Source organism: Salmo trutta, chromosome 12, assembly GCF_901001165.1.
Source record: "Salmo trutta chromosome 12, fSalTru1.1, whole genome shotgun sequence".
NCBI lineage: Eukaryota > Metazoa > Chordata > Actinopteri > Salmoniformes > Salmonidae > Salmo > Salmo trutta.
The window spans coordinates 49,870,288-49,890,345 of NC_042968.1; the positions used below are offsets into that span (position 1 = coordinate 49,870,288).

At 46.2% G+C, this 20,058-nt stretch overlaps 1 long non-coding RNA gene across 1 annotated transcript in view; it reads right to left on the reverse strand.

Moving 5' to 3' along the window:
• The window catches only part of LOC115203730 (uncharacterized), a 31,345-nt gene extending 11,540 nt beyond the window's left edge, over window positions 1-19,805 (reverse strand). The window contains exon 1 of the long non-coding RNA XR_003880241.1: window positions 19,148-19,805. This is a non-coding gene — a long non-coding RNA (uncharacterized LOC115203730). The remainder of the gene's footprint in view (window positions 1-19,147) is intronic.
• Window positions 19,806-20,058: the final 253 nt, after the last annotated feature.

Below are 20,058 nucleotides of genomic sequence, written 5' to 3' on the forward strand. Positions count from 1 at the left end.
CGTCTCCTACTTAAACTCAACTTCGAAAGCGTGTCACTGATACACCCCGAGTATGTGACTAGCATCGAAATCGAACGAATGCTGATTGGGAGTGATTTAATTGACCGTTTGGTACCACTAATGGATTGGAAAACCAATCAAATCTGGTCACAAATACCTATGCCTACTCCGTTGACTTCGCCGCATTCTTCCAAGGCTACCTGCCTTGCATTGTGCAACGACGAGGGTCCGACGTCAGCATCTGACGCAAACCCTGTGAACTTGGCCATGGGCCCACCATTTGTGGCAAAGGACAATGTGAGTTCGACTCGGAACTTAACCGAACATGTGGTTTTCTTGTGCGGCTTGGGTGATTCACCAGCCGACATTTACCGCCCTCCTCTGATAGGGGGCGTGTGCCTAAACGGCACTATGGCTGAGGATACCAGGCTGGCCACCTGGTCAGAAAAATCCGCAATCAGTTTGGAAATGTTCAACGAAATTTCGAAAACGGCTAACTGCCATCCCCTTGTGCCGAAAACGTTTAGATTTCCACTGGGAACGACTCCCCAGACAACACTCACCGCAATAGGGGTGTGTGCGCTATCGATCCGCATTGGAACCAAGGAATTATCCCACTACCTACTGGTTGTCGCGGACCTCCCACATACAGTCTATGTGGGAGCGGACATTTTGGTAAGATTGGGTGTTAAACTTGATACCATACACCAAGTTCTTTGGTCTTTGGCGCAGCCAAACCAACATGCCTTGTCTTTCGACCCGGTGCGAATGGCTTCCGGGCAGACTATTCCTGAAGCTTGCAAGACGATAACTGAGTCCGCCATGTTGATACCGGCAAGAACCACAGAGGTTTCTGTAAGACTGAACCTGGCGCCCGGATACCGGATGGAAGGCACCACTGCGTTCTTCCAACCCTCTCCAAAACTATTCGACTTGGGGCTAACTATCAATGGCAACCCACTGTTGGAACTAACCGCTAGATCCACTTACCTCCTGGTACAAAATCTGACTCAAGCGGATATTTCCATTCCTCGGCACACTCAGCTAGGAACATTGATCGATTACGCCTTCCATGATTTTGAACTAGTTGTTCCTGTGATTGGGCCCCTTCCGTCCTCCCTAGACCTAGATGGCGAGGGAGGTACGCTGTTTACTTGTCAGTCAAAAGCAATAGCACTAACTCCTGTATTGCCACTGGACGACACATCGGCATTCCGGCTGGATGTCGATCCTGACAGCAACCAGTTAATATACTCCATCGTCACGGGGGATGATATTGCGTCTCCTCCTGCATGCGAAGTACACTCTTGTGAGAAAACAACCGATGACTCTTCCAAAGGTGACATGCCGTCACCACCCGATGAAGACCTGTACAATGTCGCCGAACCATATCCTGGTTTCCATGCACAGGTAATACAACTACTGTCGGAGGCTGATGCTCTTGTCAATGACACTGAACGCCATCAGTTGAGAGAATTGTTTAACAAACACAGTGAGATCTGGTCGACAGACTCGCTGGATTGCGGGGTTACGGGTATCCATGTGGTGCGTATTCCTACGCCACCCGGAGCAACTCCTACGTTCGTTAGACAATACAAAATCCCGCTCGCAGCATACGCAGCAGTACAAGAGATTATCGATTCCTTATTAGCTAAACGGATAATCAGGGAATGTAACAGTACGTACAGCGCTCCCGTGTGGCCCGTTCTGAAACCAACGGGTAAATGGCATCTTACCATTGACTATAGACAACTCAACAAACTGGTTCCGTTGTCTCGTTGGCCAATGACACAGCTCGACCAAGAGTTGCCAAAGGTGGCAAACGCCAAGTACTTCTCCACCGTCGACGTGGCAAATGGTTTCTGGACCATGACAGTCGACCCGCGTGACCAACACAAGTTGGCTTTCTCTTTCTCGAACAAGCTCTTCACGTTCAATCGTTGCCCATTCGGGTATGCGAACTCCCCCTCAGAGTTCAACATCTTCCTGCACAAGGCGATGCCAGACGCAGCCTCTAGGGGGACGATAATTTACGTGGACGACGTTCTCATGAGAAGTGAGACTTGGTCACATCACCTCAATGAAATGGACCACGTTCTCACCCAACTCGGGACTGCAGGGGCTAAGTTGGCCATCATGAAAGGGCAATGGTGCAGGACCAAGGTAAACTACGTTGGGCTTCTGGTGGGTGCCGAGGGCATCCTGCCACAGTCTAACCGAATCCAAGCAGTCCGCAACATCAAAACACCTACAAACCTTCACGAGGTGCGCAGCTTCTTGGGAGTATGTAATTACTCCCGTCAATTCATCGAAAACTACGCCGACTTGTCAAAACCGTTGACTCACCTTCTTCAGAAAGACACCCCATTCGTTTGGGATGTCACTCACAACGAAGCGGTGGCTTCCTTGAAAAACCTGCTTTGCGAGGCACCCTGCCTGGTATACCCCAACAAAGACAAGACATTCTTTTTGGAAGTCGGTTTCTCAGAGCACTGCCTTAGCGCTGGGTTGTACCAAAAATACGACCAAGACAAACGTGTGGTTGCTTACGCGAGCAAAACACTCAACCCCGCCGAACACAAATACTCAGACTGCGAAAAAGCGCTGCTGTCGACAGTCTGGGCGATCAAACACTTCACCAGTTATGTCGGCGGACAAAAGGTGATCATAGAAACATGTCACCAGCCTGTGACTTTTCTGAAAAGCCAACGAATCCGTGAGGGTGCTGTACACAACAGCAGGATAGCGGCTTGGCTCATGACGCTGCAGAGCCATGATGTAGTAATCAACTACGCAAAAGCAAAGAACCTGCCTTTGGGCAGTGCTTTGGCGGTGTGTCAACACTGTAGTGACGATGAAACCGACTCCGGACCACCCCCGCGCGACATCGCTCCGCCATTGCCTTCGAACCATCACTATTTCGAAGAGAACGTGTGTCTCGACATGCCGATGGCATTTGTAGATGGCTGTTCTTACCGCCATCTAGACCACTTGCAAGCTGGGGTGGGATTGGTATGGCACAACGACATTCCGTGCAAACCACTTCAATTTCAGCTTGGCAACAAGACCAGCCAGTTTGCAGAAGTGGCTGGCGTGCTGATCACCCTGCAAACAGCGGTGAAACACGGATTGGCAGAACTGGCGATCTGCACCGACTCTAACTACGCGAGACTCACCTTCTTATGCCACTTGCCGTTTTGGAAACAAAAGCACATGACTACTTCAAGTGGTAAAGAGGTGAAAAACAAAGAGCTCATTCTAGCTTGTGATGATCTCATCACCAAACACGACATACAGGTGTATTGGAAGAAAGTAAAGGGACACTCCAAATCACCTGGTCGTGACAAACTTGGCAACGACCATGCTGACAACATGGCGAAATCTGGTGCAATTCACGGCACCCCTTGGGTGTTTGCTGCTCGAGACGAAAAACCCACTGAGGAAGCTATGGTGTCTGCGGTAACGCGTAGCCATGTAGCACCACGGAAAACGTCGTCGCACAAACATAAAGTGTTGCTTACGCATTCATTCATGAATGGCGACCTGGTAGCAATGCAACACCAAGATGAGTCCCTCGCCACTTTGATGGCATTCCTGTCGGATCCTGTCAACCACCCAGTGTCCGAACTGGCTTTGGCAGGTTCACACGACTTGCGTTCGCTGTACGCAACTAAACAGCACCTCACACTTGTAGATGGCCTATTGGTGTATGTTTCAGAAACCGACACCGCTCGAAGGTGGGTGGTTCCTAAAACACAGAGGGGGATAATGATAGCTCATGCCCACGACGAGCCATGTGGAGGCCATAGGGGGGGTCAAGGCTACATGTGAAACATTGCGACAGGTGGCCCACTGGCCTCACATGGAACAAGACGTGGCACGATACGTGAGGGGGTGTCTAGTTTGCTGCCAGTTTCAACCCACCAAGCCACTTCACAGAGCACCCCTGCAACGCAAGGGTGTGTCTTACCCCTGGAGCTCGATCCAGATCGACTGGGTCGGCCCAGTTGCCAGGTCTGCCAGAGGCAAAAAGTACCTCCTCACAGTGACTTGCGCATTCACAAAGTGGGTGGAGTGCCTGCCGGCGACCAATGACACAGCGGAAACCACTGCCGTTCTTTTGCTAAACCACGTTTTCAGTCGTTTCGGCCTGCCAGGAGAAACCGTGGACAGCGACAGAGGAACCCACTTTTCGGCAGCTGTAATGACCGAACTGTGGAAGCTCCTGGGAGTCAAAGCTAAACTCCACATCGCGTACCACCCTAGGAGCTCGGGGGGGTAGAAAGGAGCAACCAATCAATTGTCAGAATCTTGAGGAAATATGTGGCAGCCAACCACAAAGATTGGGACCTCAAACTCCCATTGGTACTGATGGCAATCAGAGCCACACGCAACAGGTCTACGGGAATGACACCCTTTGAGATGATGACGGGCCGGCAAATGACCCTTCCACTGCATCTCCTGTACCAACCGGGAGATGTCGCCGCAGCCACCGCCTACACGGCTCATTAATACGTGACCGACTTGCGGAACCATCTCCAGACTACCTTTGCGTACGCTCAAGGACAATTGGAAAGAAGTGCAGAAGGTGACAAGACCTATTACGACAAAAAAGCCTCACACCAGGTGTTCGAGGTCGGAGATAAGGTGTGGTACTACATATACACCAAACCCGCGGGCGTCGCAACAAAGTTCCTGCCCCACTGGACGGGGCCACACGAGATTGTGGTGAAGCTATCACCTGTAGCTTACCAGATCAAAATCAGCAAAGGTCGACAAACCGCCACATTAAAGTGGGTCCACCGGAACCAAATCAAGTTGTACACTCCCCCCATGGGAATAGAAGGGGTGCTAGCCAGCACCGAATAGATAAAAACCCTAGCAAAAACCCAGAGGTACTAAGAAAATTCTTAAGTACCCTCAGCTGATCCCTTCCAGGAGACCAGTACGTTGCACCTAATATCTTTTATTCTCTTCCCAGCTACCAGATATACATCTGTTGTCACTAGTGATATCGTCCTGCGCTGTACTGATTAAAAATAAGAAAAACAGAAAAATAGTTGTCAAAACAATTTTTGTTTACGAATACAAATAACTGAAATAATCCAACAATCTCTGATTATGCGTTTCTGTAGGATGGAGTTCCTTTGGATGATCCTGACACTCTGCGCCCTGGTCAAAACCAACCCAGCAGACGTAATCACGAACGAACCCCCTACGGGAATCGTTCTCCGCGACGATCCAGGACTCCTCATAACTAACTGCAGAGTACACACGCAGAGGGTATATGTCCGCCTAGATGCAGAGAATGTGTACCGCCAACACATTCCACCTGCGGCGCATTTGAGTTGGGCCGGGGCTGACTGGACCAGCCAGGCAATTAAGCACGCCCAGCTAGACACTGCCCATATGTTGGCCCAACTCCAAAAGTTCACAGTAACCCAGTCAGAACTAGCTGAGCCCAGGCGAGAAAAACGATTCGTCGGGGCGCTACTATCGATAGGGGCAGCCGTAGGGTCACTATTTGCCCTAGGTACCACTGCCTTCAACGCAGTCAGTCTAGCCACAGTCAAGAGGAATGTTAGGGAGATTACTGAAGAGATGCCACTTATCCAGCAGCAGATGAAGGCACAGGCCCTTAGGTTGCAACATGTGGGAAAGTCTCTCCAGGACACTATTCTGGTGGTCAACACACACGCTACTCTCCTGAACAAAACTATCCTGTCTGTAGGAAAGCTAGCAGAGGTCATGAACCATGACTATGCCCATGTCCAATTGGTTCGATTGTTACTGGAGGATTTTCTCCGTGAAGTTAGCTCTTCTATGGACCACTTGGCCATGAATAGAATCCCCTCATATCTAGTGCCCCTCTCAATGGTGCACGACATATTGACCTCAGCTACTTCAACCACACTAAGGCCGTTACAATCACATTTGGCCTATAGTCTGGGGTCGGCCATCCCAATACACGTTGATGTTGATCGTAATGAAGTGGGTTTTCTACTGACGCTGCCGGTTGTTGAACTGGAGAATATCTATAGATTGAAAACAGTTCTCAATGTAGGATTTTGGCGCGACAGTACCCACGTAAAGATTGCCACGCCCCCAGTTGTAGCTTACCAGGAAAACAACCCAGATTTCTATCTCACCCCTAACCTGCTAATGTGTACTCTAACCAAAGATGTCCACTACCTTTGTCCTAGCAAACCATTTGTCAGGGATAACACTGAGCGTCTTTGTGGTATTAAAGCTATCACCAGCGAAGAACGCTGTAGAGCCAAACTAACAGCCAGGGATGGGGCCACCACCACACAAGTGGAGGTGGTAGGGAACCGATGGTTGGTCAACACACCGTTCGCGTCCGCCACTATGACTTACGAACGCCATGACTCCATCACCCAATTAAACCTCCCCAACCAGACTGTTTTTGTTACGGTACCAGAGGGGGCGATGTCCCTAATGTAAGCTTGGCCTTCAGGGGCCAAGTTTTTCCAAGTGCCTTAACTACCCACCTGCAAGTAGGATCAACCTAGACATGACATTAGAGACAATGCCATGATAGAGCTATTTAGCCAAGGCCTTGGACATATATAGAACATAGTCCATATTAGATGATTAAGGTGTGGTAGACATATTTTGTATACTGTTATGTTTTTATTCCAATTTTTCGTTTCATTACCTTTGACACTTAGGAAGCCTTAGAGCCAAGACACCGCTCCTTTGGGGAGGAAATGTAATGATGTATTGCCTGAGTGTTGTGCGTTATTAACGTCTGCCAAGTTACTGCCTAGGTCCACTAACCGGGATAACCGGACGACGGGCCGGAACACAGAGCCACTGCCAGACCTCCTTGATCCATTCTGGTGGTGATCCACAGCTTGCGGAAAGCCTACCAGGGGGAACCACTAAAGGGGGGGGGCTGCTCTGATGATCCACAGACCAGGACATCCGATGGTCATTCTTATGGTGGGTTGCAACATGCAGAATCATTCCAAGTTGAACCTACCAGAGGGGGACTGTCATGACTGTCCTGATCAGGTCAGGATACAGGAGACCACCACCCTACAGATTATCTCCCAAACCCCCAACAGAGGAGGAGAGATCTAGGGGTCTGAAGATGTGGGGGTTTTATGACACCTCATGCCCATAATACAGAGAAATTCCTTTGTCCTAACAATGGAGAACTGGCCTCAGAACCTTAAACATGCAATAAAGGAACTTTGGAACAATGGTTTCCGTCAGCCACAATGGTGGTTATGACGAAAAGTGGAATATTAAAATGTATGTAACTTTTGTATTTGTTTTTAAAGGTTAAGAGATGACGTTATTATGAAAACATTGTACCTTTAAGAGTTTTCCCAGTATATGCCTGATGTTTATACATTGTACGCTGTTTGGAAAATATCCAAATCAAACAGAATGTTTTGGCAAAGATGAAATGTGAAGTTAGTGTCTAAAATCGGATTTTTAGCCAAATCTAAGCCTTGCCCCTGTACTTGGTCCGCCCAGAGAATCGCCCTAAAGGCTGTCACACCCACCTCTGACCCGAGGGTATAAGACAGGAGATTGGAGAATTAACATAGGAGACTATTGACCCCAAGCTGCAGCCAAGGTCTAACAAAGTCGACGAACCCCAAAACGAAACACAAGGTTGAAGACAAAGAAATATTTTTCTACACGAGCTACGGACGAGTAGCTGTGTCTAAGCGGGTGAATTCAAGCCGAACCACCCAGCCTCCACTCTCGATTGAATCGTGGTATCGACACCATTCGAGCCGAAGCTGTGAGCTCTGAGCTACAGAGCTGTCTGTCCTCAGAAGACCCCTTTCAGATCAAGGGTGAGGATCAGACCACTTAGCCAAGAAGGACACTGACATCGTGAGGACAACCGGAGAGTTGCGCCGTAGAACTGCGTCATTTAGAAGCCTAAACGACCCACGCGGAGCTTCCCACCTGAGAACTACAACACGTAATTACATCATTATATTCTGACCCATAAGAGCGGCAGTTCGGGGCAAGGCTAATTTTAAATAAGCATGGCTGACAAATGAACCCAAATGTATATTTCTCTCGTGTACTTCCTTTCTTTCTCTCTCTTTAAAATCCCCATTTTGGGTAACAAGCGCCAGAGTGTGTTGGCCCGTTGTACTAAGTCCTAATCAATAGCTAGACTGTGTTTTGTGTATGTGCATTTTTATCATCATTTTAGCTTGCTAGTAAATAAATAATCAACTAAGATTGGTGTGGTAAATTCAGTGGTAAAGCCCGGGTCCGTGCAGATTCCCGGATTATACGACTTTCAGATAATGAGACTGTAGAGGAAACTGATTAATTTAGCGACTGTTGTAATCGATATTCTGATATCCTTTGAGTTAATTTGGGAAATAGAAACTCAATCAAAACAATGTTCCCATGGTGCCCCAGGTTAATGAGTTAATAATTGCTTGATTCATTGCTTAATTCATTTAATCACGTAATTATAAACCGTTAATCATTCGATGAGCAACAGTCGTCACATTAACTAATACAACGTCACGACAGCGCGCCAGGTGGCGTTAAGAGTAAGTAAGTAGTGGGTAGGTAGGTAAGGTAGGAGAGGGGGCTCTTTAACTTTTATTTTCTTTGGTTCCGTCCAGCCCCTTTTCCCCAAATTACTGTGTGGAGGAAGAATAAATTCCCTGTAAACAGTAACATTCTCTGCCTCTGTCATCCTTACCCGCACCTACAGTCACATACCTCTTTCACTCCGCGGGGAGTTGAGTGTAGCAGTGTGTTACGCACGCCTCTTGGAGAAGGGAACGCAACACCATCATTAAATTTGCCACTGACAACAGTGGTAGGCCTGATCACCGACAACAACAAGACAGCCTACAGGGAAGAGGTCAGGGACCTGGCCAACCTCTCCCTCAATTTGATCAAGACAAAGGAGATGATTGTGGACTACAGGAAAAAGAGGACCGAGCACGCCCCCATTCTCATCGACGGGTCTGCAGTGGAGAAGGTTGAGAGCTTCAAGTTCCTTGGTGTTCACATCACCAACAAACTAACATGGTCCAAGCACACAATGACAGCCGTGAAGCGGGCACGACAAAACCTATTCCCCCTCAGGAAACTGAAAGGATTTGGCATGGTTCCTCAAATCCTCAAAAGGTTCTACAGCTGCACCATCGAGAGCATCCTGACTGGTTGCATCACTGCCTGGTATGGCAACTGCTCGGCCTCCGACCGCAAGGCACTACAGAGGGCAATGCGAACAGCCCAGTACATCACTGGGGCCAAGCATCCTGCCATCCAGGACCTCTATACCAAGTGGTGTAAGAGGAAGGCCCTGAAAATTGTCAAAGACTCCAGCCACCCAAGTCATAGACTGTTCTCTCAGCTACCACACGGCAAGCAGTACCGGAGCACCAAGTCTAGGTCCAAGAGGCTTCTAAACAGCTTCTACCCCCAAGCCATAAGACTCCTGAACATCTAGTCAAATGGATAACCAGACTATTCACATTGCCCCACACCACTGCCACTCTCTGTTGTCATCTATGCATAGTCACTTTAATTAACTCTACCTACATGTACATACTACCTCAACTAACTGGTGCCCTCGCACACTGACTCGGTACCGGCACCCCCTTGAATATACACTGCTCAAAAAATAAAGGGAACACTTAAACAACACAATGTAACTCCAAGTCAAAACACACTTCTGTGAAATAAAACTGTCCACTTAGGAAGCAACACTGATTGACAATAAATTTCACATGCTGTTGTGCAAATGGAATAGACAACAGGTGGAAATTATAGGCAATTAGCAAGACACCCCCAATAAAGGAGTGGTTATGCAGGTGGGGACCACAGACCACTTCTCAGTTCCTATGCTTCCTGGTTTTGGTCACTTTTGAATGCGGTGCTTTCACTCTAGTGGTAGCATGAGACGGAGTCTACAACCCACACAAGTGGCTCAGGTAGTGCAGCTCATCCAGGATGGCACATCAATGCGAGCTGTGGCAAGAAGGTTTGCTGTGTCTGTCAGCGTAGTGTCCAGAGCATGGAGGCGCTACCAGGAGACAGGCCAGTACATCAGGAGACGTGGAGGAGGCCGTAGGAGGGCAACAACCCAGCTGCAGGACCGCTACCTCCGCCTTTGTGCAAGGAGGAGCAGGTGAAGCACTGCCAGAGCCCTGCAAAAATGACCTCCAGCAGGCCACAAATGTGCATGTGTCTGCTCAAACGGTCAGGAACAGACTCCATGAGGGTGGTATGAGGGCCTGGCGTCCACAGGTGGGGGTTGTGCTTACAGCCCAACACCGTGCAGGACGTTTGGCATTTGCCAGAGAACACGAAGATTGGTAAACTCGCCACTGGCGCCCTGTGCTCTTCACATATGAAAGCAGGTTCACACTGAGCACGTGACAGACGTGACAGAGTCTGGAGATGCCGTGGAGAACGTTCTGCTGCCTGCAACATCCTCCAGCATGACCGGTTTGGCGGTGGGTCAGTCATGGTGTGGGGTGGCATTTCTTTGGGGGGCCGCACAGCCCTCCATGTGCTCGCCAGAGGTAGCCTGACTGCCATTAGGTACCGAGATGAGATCCTCAGACCCCTTGTGAGACCATATGCTGGTGCGGTTGGCCCTGGGTTCCTCCTAATGCAAGACAATGCTAGACCTCATGTGGCTGGAGTGTGTCAGTAGTTCCTGCAAGAGGAAGGCATTGATGTTATGGACTGGCCCGCCCGTTCCCCAGACCTGAATCCAATTGAGCACATCTGGGATATCATGTCTCGCTCCATCCACCAATGCCACGTTGCACCACAGACTGTCCAGGAGTTGGCGGATGCTTTAGTCCAGGTCTGGGAGGTGATCCCTCAGGAGACCATCCGCCACCTCATCGGGAGCATGCCCAGGCGTTGTAGGGAGGTCATACAGGCACGTGGAGGCCACACACACTACTGAGCCTCATTTTGACTTGTTTTAAGGACATTACATCAAAGTTGGATCAGCCTGTAGTGTGGTTTTCCACTTTAATTTTGAGTGTGACTCCAAATCCAGACCTCCATGCGTTGATAAATTGGATTTCCATTGATTCTTTTTGTGTGATTTTGTTGTCAGCACATTCAACTATGTAAAGAAAAAAGTATTTAATAAGATTATTTATTTCATTCAGATCTAGGATGTGTTGTTTAAGTGTTCCCTTTATTTTTTTGAGCAGTATATTATTATGTTTTACTGCTCCTCTCTAATTACTTGTTACTTTTCTCTCTTCTTCTTATCTGTATTTTTTGAAACTGCACTGTCGGTTAGGGGCTCACTGTGACTAATAACATTTGATTTGATCCTAATGTTTGGTATATTCAGTGTATTAAGGTGTGCATAGACAGTATAAATAGAAAAGGTTTGTACAGCAGTAGTTATACAGGATGAGCCATCACTAGAATACAGTATATACATATAACATGGGTAAAACAGTGTGTAAACAGTAAACATTATTAAAGTGACCAGTGTTAAATGACTATGTACAGTAGATAGGGCAAAGCAGTCTCTAAGGTGCAGGATAGAGTATCGAGTGGTAACTGGCTAGTAAGAGTGACTAAGGTTCAGGGCAGGGTATTGGGAGGAGGCCGGCTAGCAGTGACTGTTTAGCAATCTGATGGCCTGGAGTCTCTCGGTCTCAGCTTGGATACACCTGTACTGTCGCCTTCTACACTGAACTAAAATCTAAAACGCAACATGCAACAATTTCAAAGATTTTACTGAGTTAAAGGAAATCAGTCAATTGCAATAAATTCAATAGACGCTAATTCTATTGATTTCACATGACTGGGAATACAGATATGCATCTGTTGGTCACAGATACATAAAAAAAGGTAGGGGCTTGGATCAGAAAACCGGTCAGTATCTTGTCTGACCACCATTTGTCTCATGAAGCATCTCTCCTTCGCATAGAGCTGATCAGGTTGTTGATTGTGGCCGGTGGAATGTTGCTGGATATTGGCAGGAACTGGAACACACTGGCGTACAAGTCAATCCAGAGCATCCCAAACAGGCTCAAATGGGTGACATGTCTGGTGAGTATGCAGGCCATGGAACACCTGGGACAGATCCTTGCGACATGGAGCCATGCATTATCATGCTGAAACATGAGGTGATGGCAGCGGATGAATGGCACGACAATGGGCCTCAGGATCTCATGACGGTATCTTTGTGCATTCAAATTGCCATCGATAAAATGCAATTGTGTTTGTTGTTAGAAGTTTATGCCTGCCCATACCATAACCCCACCACCACCATGGGGCACTCTGTTCACAACATTGACATCAGCAAACCGCTCGCCCACTTGACATCTGCCTGGTACAGTTGAAACCAGGATTTATCTGTGAAGAGCACACTTCTCCAGCATGCCAGTGAAGGTGAGCATTTGCCCACTGAAGTCGGTTACGATGCCAAACTGCAGTCAGGTCAAGACCCTGAAGATGATAAGCATGCAAATGAGCTTCCCTGAGATGGTTTCTGACAGTTAGTGCAGAAATTCTTTGGTTTTGAAAACCCACAGTTTCATTAGCTGTCCAGGTGGCTGGTCTCAGACGATCCCGCGGGTGAAGAAGCCGGATGTGGAGGTTTTGGGCTGGCGTGGTTACACGTGGTCTGCAGTTGTGAGGCCGGTTGGACATACTGACAAATTCTCTAAAACGACATTGTGGTAGACATTATGGTAGAAAAATTAACATTCAATTATCTGGCAACAGCTCTGGTTGACATTCCTGCAGTCAGCATGCCAATTGCACGCTCCCTCAACTTGAGACATCTGTGGCATTGCGTTGTGTGACAAAACTGCACATTTTAGAGTGGCCTTTTATTGTCACCAGCACAAGGTGTACCTGTGTAATGATCATGCTGTTAAATCAGCTTCCTGATATGCAACACCGGACAGGTGGATGGATTATCTTGACAAATGAGAAATGCTCACTAACAGGGATGTAAACAAACATTTGCACATTTGAGAGAAATAAGCTTTTTTAGCATATGGAACATTTATGGGATCTTTTATTTCAGCTCATGACACATGGGACCAACACTTTATATGTTGCATTTATATTTTTGTTCAATATAGGTCAGGGGTGGGCAATTCCAGTCCTCGAGGGCCTGATTGGCATCACAGTTTTGCCCCAGCCCCAGCTAACACACCTGACTCCAATAATCACCTAAATCATGATCTTCAGTTTCTAATGCAATTTGATTAATCAGCTGTGTTTGCTAGGGAAGGAGATAGTGTGACACCAATCAGGCTCCCGAGGACTGGAGTTGCCCACCCCTGATATTGATGGTCCTTCCTGTGACACCAGGTTCTGTAGATGTCCTGGAGGGTAGGCAATGTGTCCCCGATGATGTGCTGGGCTGAACACACCACCCTCTGGCGAGCCCTGCAGTTGTGGACAGTGCGATTGCAGTACCAGGCGGTAATACAGCCTGACAGAATGCTCTCAATGGTGCATAAGTAGTTTGTGAGGGTCTTAGGGGCAGAGATGAATTTCTTCATCATCCTGAGATTGAAGAAGCAATGCTGCGCCTTTTTCACCAGACTGTCTGTGTGAAGGGACAATTTCAGGTCATCAGTGATGTGCACGCTGAGGAACTTGAAGCTTTTGACCCTCTCCACTGCAGTCCCATCGATGTGGAAGGGGACATACTCTCTCCGCGGTCTCCTGTAGTCCACGATCAGCCACTTCATTTTGTTGACGTTGAGGGAGAGGTTATTTTCCTGGCATCACTTCGCCAGGGCTCTCACCTCCTCCCTGTAGGCTCTCTCATCTTTCGTTGTAAGGTGGAGGTGATAAGATCCTTAACTAGCCTCTCAAAGCACTTCATGATGAAAGAAGTGAGTGCTACATGGAAATAGTAATTTAGTTCAGTTACCTTTGCTTTCTTGGGTACAGAAACAATGGTGGACATCTTGAAGCAAGTGGTAACAACAGACGGGGATATGGAGAGATTGAATATGTCTGTAAACACTCCAGCCAGCTGGTCTGCACATGCTCTAAGGACGCGGCTTGCGATGCCTTCTTGGCCGGCAGCCTTGCGAGGGTTAACACACTTAAATGTCTTACTCACGTCGGCCCAATGTGGTTTTCCTCAAAGTGTCCGCGACGTGTCTGGCTTTCCCTTTATAATCCGTAATTGTCTGGAGTCCCTGCCACATACGTCTGGTGTCTGAGCCGTTGAATTGCAACTACACTTTGTCCCTGTACTGTTATTTTGCCTTTTTGATTGCCTTACGGAGGTCATAGCTTGTCTGTTTGTGCACGTCCATGTTCCCAGTCACCTTGCAGTTTTGCGCGAATGCTGCCATCTTTCCAGTTTTTGGTTTGAATAAGTTCTAATCTTCACAGTGGGAACAACATCCTCTATGCACTTCCTGATGAACCGAGTCAGTGTATACATCGATACTATTCTCAAAGGCTTGATCAAAACAATCTTGAAGCATAGATTCCGATTGGTCAGACCAATGTTGAACAGTCCTTACCACGGGTGCTTCCTATTTAAGATTCTGCTCCTTCTAGGTAGGAAGGAGCAGAATGGAGGTGTGATCTGATTTGACGAAGGTAGGGCCTTGTAGCCATCCCAGAAGGGAGATTAGCAATGATCCAGGGTCCATGATGCATGTTTAGCACAGGAGATGTGTTGATAGAATTTCAGTAGCATTTTCCTCAGATTTCCTTCATTAAAAGTCCCCAGCTACAATAAATGCAGCTTCAGGATATGCAGTTTGCAGTTTCCAGTTTGCACATAGTCCGGTGTAGTTCCTTGAGAGCCGTCGCAGTGTCAGCTTAGGGAGATCATACACAGCAGTGACAATGACCAAATAATATTTCAAAATCGGGAGGTAATGGTTGGCATTTAATGGTGCGGTATTCCAGATCGGGAGAACAATAGGATTTGAGTTCCTGTACGTTACTACAATCACACCATTAGTTGTTAATCATCAAACAAACCCCTCTGCCTTCCTTTTTCCCGGACAGTTCTTTCTTTCTGTTTGTGTGATGGACAGAAAACCCCGCTGGCTGAATGGACAGTGGCAGTGCAACAGACAGAAATCACTTACTGCACGTATACATTAGTCTACATGCTGACACACAGAAGACTCAGATACTCACATTACTAAGCTACTCATGTCTCTCCTAACACAAACTGCTGTACGGTTGATTTGTAATGCTTGTACAGTAGGTGAACATACACTGGGACACTGCTACATTTTCAGGGTTGATTTTTGTTTAGCATGTACATTACATGACCAAAAGTATGTGGACACCTTCTTGTCGAACATCTCATTCCAAAGTCATGGGTATTAATATGGAGTTGGTCCCCCCTTTGCTGCTATAACAGCTTCCACTCTTCTGGGAAGGCTTTCCACTAGATGTTGGAACATTGCTGTGAGGACTTGCTTCCATTCAGCCACAAGAGCACTAGCTTCCATTCAGCCACAAGAGCACTAGTGAAGTCGGGCACTGATGTTGGGCGATTAGGCCTGGCTCGCAGTTGGCGTTCCAATTCATCCCAAAGGTGTTCGATGGGGTTGAGGTAAGGGCTCTGTGCAGGACAGCCAAGTTCTTCCATATCAATCTTAACAAACCATTTCTGTATGGACCTCGCTTTGTGCACGGGGGCATTGTCATGCTGAAACAGGAAAGGGCCTTCCCCAAACTGTTGCCACTAAGTTGGAAGCACAAAATCGTCTAGAATGTCATTGTATGCTGTAGCGCTAAGATTCATTGGAACTAAGGGGCCTAGCCCGAATCATGAAAAACAGCCCCAGAACATTATTTATCCTCCAAGAAAATGTACAGATGGCACTATGCATTTGGGCAGGTAGTATTCTCCTGGCATCCGCCAAACCCAGATTTGTTCATTGAACTGCCAGATGGTGAAGCATGAATTGTCACTCCAATGGATGGCGAGCTTTACACCACTCCAGTTGACCGGGATAGCTCTAGCAGGCAGAAATTTGACAAACTGACTTGTTGGAAAGGTGGCATCCTATGATGGTGCCACATTGAAAGTCACTGCGCTCTTCAGTAAGGCCATTCTACTGCCAATGTTTGTCTATGGAGATTGCATGGCTGTGTGCTCAATTTTATACAACTGTCAGCAATGGGTGTGGCTGTAATAGCCGAATCCACTAATTTGAAATGGTGTCCACATACTTTTTTATATATAGTGTATTTCTTGTTGTTTTAGTTACAGTGCATTCGGAAAGTATTCAGACCCCTTCATTTTTCCCACATTTTGTTACTTTACAAGCTTATTCTAAAATGTATTTAATAAAAATGTTTCCTCAATCTACACACAATACCCCATAATGACAAAGCGAAAACAGAAATACCTTATTTACATAAGTATTCAGACCCTTTGCTATGACACTCGAAAATTGAGCTCAGGTGCATCCTGTTTCCATTGATCATCCTTGAGATGTTTCTACAACTTGATTGTCCACTTGTGGTAAATTCAATTGTTTGGACATGATTTGGAAAAGGCACACACCTGTCTATATAAGGTCCAACAGTTGACAGTGCATGTCAGAGCAAAAACGAAGCCATGAGGTCAAAGGAATTGGCCGTAAAGCTCAGAGACAGGATTGTGTCAAGGCACAGATCTGGGGAAGGGTACCAACATCTGGGCAAGGGTACCAAAACATTTCTGCAGCATTGAAGGTCCACAAGAACACAGTGGCCTCCACAATTCTTAAATGGAAGAACTTTGCAACCACCAAAACTTCCTAGAGCTGGCCGCCCTGCCAAACTAAGCAATCGGGGGAGAAGGGCCTTGGTCAGGGAGGTGACCAAAAACCCAATGGTCACTCTGATAGAGCTCTAGAGTTCCTCTGTGGAGATGGGAGCACCTTCCAGAAGGACAACCATCTCTGTAGCACTCCACCAATCAGGCCTTTATGGCAGAGTAGCCAGACGGAAGCCACTCCTCAGTAAAAGGCACATGACACCTTGCTTAGAGTTTTTCAAAAGGCACCTAAAGGACTCTCAGACCATGAGAAACAAGATTCTCTGGTCTGATTGAACTCTGGCCTGAATGCCAAGCGTCGCATCTAGAGGAAAACTGGCACCATCCTACGGTGAAGCATGGTGGTGGCAGCATCATGCTGTGGGGATGTTTTTCAACAGCAGGGACTGGGAGACTACCGTAATTTCCGGACTATAAGCCGCTACTTTTTTTCCCAGGCTTTGAACCTCGCGGCTTAAACAATGAAGCGGCTAATATATGGATTTTTCCAGCTTTCAAAAAAAAAGAAATTCTGTGACGAGCTCAGTTTTTTGGCAGCATGAAGCTTTCATTAGACCAATGAAATTGCCGAACAGGTTAAGGTCAAACAACTTTTTTGTTTACGGTTTAGATTAAATCGAGCGCGCTCAAACTTCCCATCATTCTGATTACGGTAGTCATTTTGTCACCCTCATCATGGCAAAGACACGGAGAAATGCATATGATGCAGCTTTCAAGTTGAAGGCGATTGATCTGGCTGTTGGAAAAGGAAATAGAGCTGCTGCACGGGAGCTTGGTCTGGAGCAATGACTTTCTTGGTAGACTACTGTTTACTGCAAATTTTTTATTTTTTGTTACAAGCCGTGTTTCGTTAAAGCCTATTTATTTTTGTTACAAGCCGTGTTTCATTAAAGCCTGTGTAAAGTGAATTTGTTTCAATGTACCGGTAGGCACCTGCGGCTTATAGACATCAAAATAATAATTATATATATGTATATATATTCAGGTGCGCTCAATAGTCCGGAAATTACGGTAGTCAGGATAGAGGGAAAGATGAATGGAGCAAACTACAGAGAGATCCTTGATGAAAACCTGCTCCAGACTGGGGTGAAGGTTCACCTTCAAACAGGACAACAACCCTAAGCATACAGCCAAGACAATACAGGAGTGGCTTTGGGATAAGTCTATGAATGTCCTCGAGTGACCTAGCCAGAGATCGGATTTGAACCCGATTGAGCATCTCTGGAGAGACCTAAAAATAGCTGTGCAGCGACGCTCTCCATCCAACCTGACAGAACTTGAGAGGATCTGCAGAGAAGAATGGGAGGAACTCCCCCAAATACAGGTGTGCCAAGCTTGTAGCATAATACCCAAGTAGACTTGAGGTTGTAATCGCTGCCAATGATGCTTCAACAAAGTACTGAGTAAAGGGTCTGAATACTTATGTAAACGTGATCTTTTTTTAAAAAATATATATACACATTTGCTAACATTTCTAAAAACCTATTTTTGCTTTGTCATTATGGGGTAACAACAATTTAATCAATTTTAGAATAAGGCTGTAACGTAACAAAATACGGAAAGAGTCAAGGGGTCTGAATACTTTCCAAATGCACTGTATAAGGTGAAATGTGTTGCTTTTACTACTTTGCCACTTTACAAAAACAAAATTCTCTCATTCATTAAATAAATCAGTAGCCCCCCTTATTTTCACCATCCAAAATGTTGATATATAGTTATAATAGTGGATGAGACATCCATGAATTATGAATAGTACCCTGAAACATACATGACCCAGTCTAAACCATCAGTTACAGGACATCCTACCTTGTGTGTATTGTTATATTTCCATGTAATCTTTGTAGTGACTAATAATTTTACCATTCAATTTAACCAGATAAGAGCATTATGATGTCTACTGTCAGTAGACTGTGACCTTCTGTCTATCGTCACATCATGATCAGCCTGTGTGCATCATGCAAAGGCAACTCGTTTGCATACAAAGAGCCATTACATCCAAATGAGCCAATGATGTCAGTCGCTGGGGCGAGGACAGTACAGCCCCACCCCGGTCCCATCAGAGCTACTGGTACAGTAGCCTGCACAGCGTCCATGTCATTACTACAGTTCCTCCATGATCTCATTTAGCTCTATCACAGCCAAAGGCTTAAAGTAATTATGCAGGAGCTATTTAACTATCATCACTCATTCATTTCATGAGTTTTTGTTTCTCCTGAGTCATTCAATGTCTGTAACAGCTGAAACTCTACTCTTTACTGTGTCAGAAAATGAAGAAACATTATGATAAACACACTGTTCGTACAATATTTGCACCTCTGCAGTCAGATGAGAGAATGAGAGGTATACATTACCCCTCCCACTTACCTTGTATGTTGTTTCACTGCTCCTTTCTGCAAAGGATGATCAGTGTGCTCTTCTATCCTCTCTCCTCCTGTTATTTTCTCTCCTCCCTTCTCTCCTTAGTCCTCTCTATCTGCCTCGGTCTGGATTAGCATGATACAGCCAGAGCCAGGCATAGGGGATGAGACTATGACATCATAGTCTCACACAGTGAGACACCACTGTTCTGTCTCGCTCTCTCACAAACAAGTTTCACAAAGCATACATGCGTGCCAACACACACACACAAAACACGTGCGCAAACATGTGCAGACACTCAACACACAGACAATAAAAGGTCACCAAAGCATCAGGGGAGTGTCCAATTAGATATTTTACTCAGCATTAGGGATCAGTGGCTCTAAATGCCCCTAAAAGCTTAATCAATGGGAAATGTCTGGTCTTCCAGATTACCTATTGATCTGGCCCTCATTCCAACATTAAAAATGATATTTATGAATCATAACATTCTCTTCCATTATTATAAATATATTGAAAGATGGCAGTCTGTTAGCGTAATCACTATAACCAGATATTAAACCACTAATCAGTGTATACTTTGGTGTGTGGCAGTGGGATAGATAAGTAGTCAACAATATTTAAAAATGAGAGACATTTATCATATTGTTGTGTCCTGGTTCAGAATGAGACAATGTATTAAATTAGATGCCAGCAAGACCTCTGGAATATATATATATATATATATATATATATATATATATATATATATATATATATATATATATATATATATATATATTCAAACCCCTGCCAGTGCAAAACAAATCTCCTGGTTCTAATTCAACACTGTACTGCGGCTATGTGTGAAAACAAGTGTGAAAATATGATTACACACCAAAATACACAGGCAAATGAAAGAAGCCTTTTAATCATAT